Below are 363 nucleotides of genomic sequence, written 5' to 3'. Positions count from 1 at the left end.
GCGGCGAACAGGGAGCTCTCGCAGGCAGCCATGGTAGTGTCGGCGGTGGGGGAAGGGGGAATGGCGAGCGCTGACGGGCAGTCAGCAACCACCTGCAGAAACCACCAGCCACGTTGGCAGTGACCAGTGGCAATCCGACACGATCCACAGATGCTGTCAGCAGCGTTGGCAGTCGGCGGGGAGGGCAGGTGGTACTGGCAAGTGGCAACTGCCCACAAGCACCGGCGGTGATTCTTCAGGGAGTGCACCACCAATCTCAGGGGGTTCACACGCACCTGCATACACCCCCATGCATCACCAATGCCACATGCAGTACACACCCCCAGTGACCTGCTGTGGGTAACATGTGCCGCAGGCCGGCCC

The sequence above is a fragment of the Alligator sinensis genome, unplaced genomic scaffold, assembly GCF_000455745.1.
Source record: "Alligator sinensis unplaced genomic scaffold, ASM45574v1 scaffold98_1, whole genome shotgun sequence".
NCBI classification, from domain to species: Eukaryota; Metazoa; Chordata; order Crocodylia; family Alligatoridae; genus Alligator; species Alligator sinensis.
Note: the sequence above shows the minus strand (reverse complement) of the source record.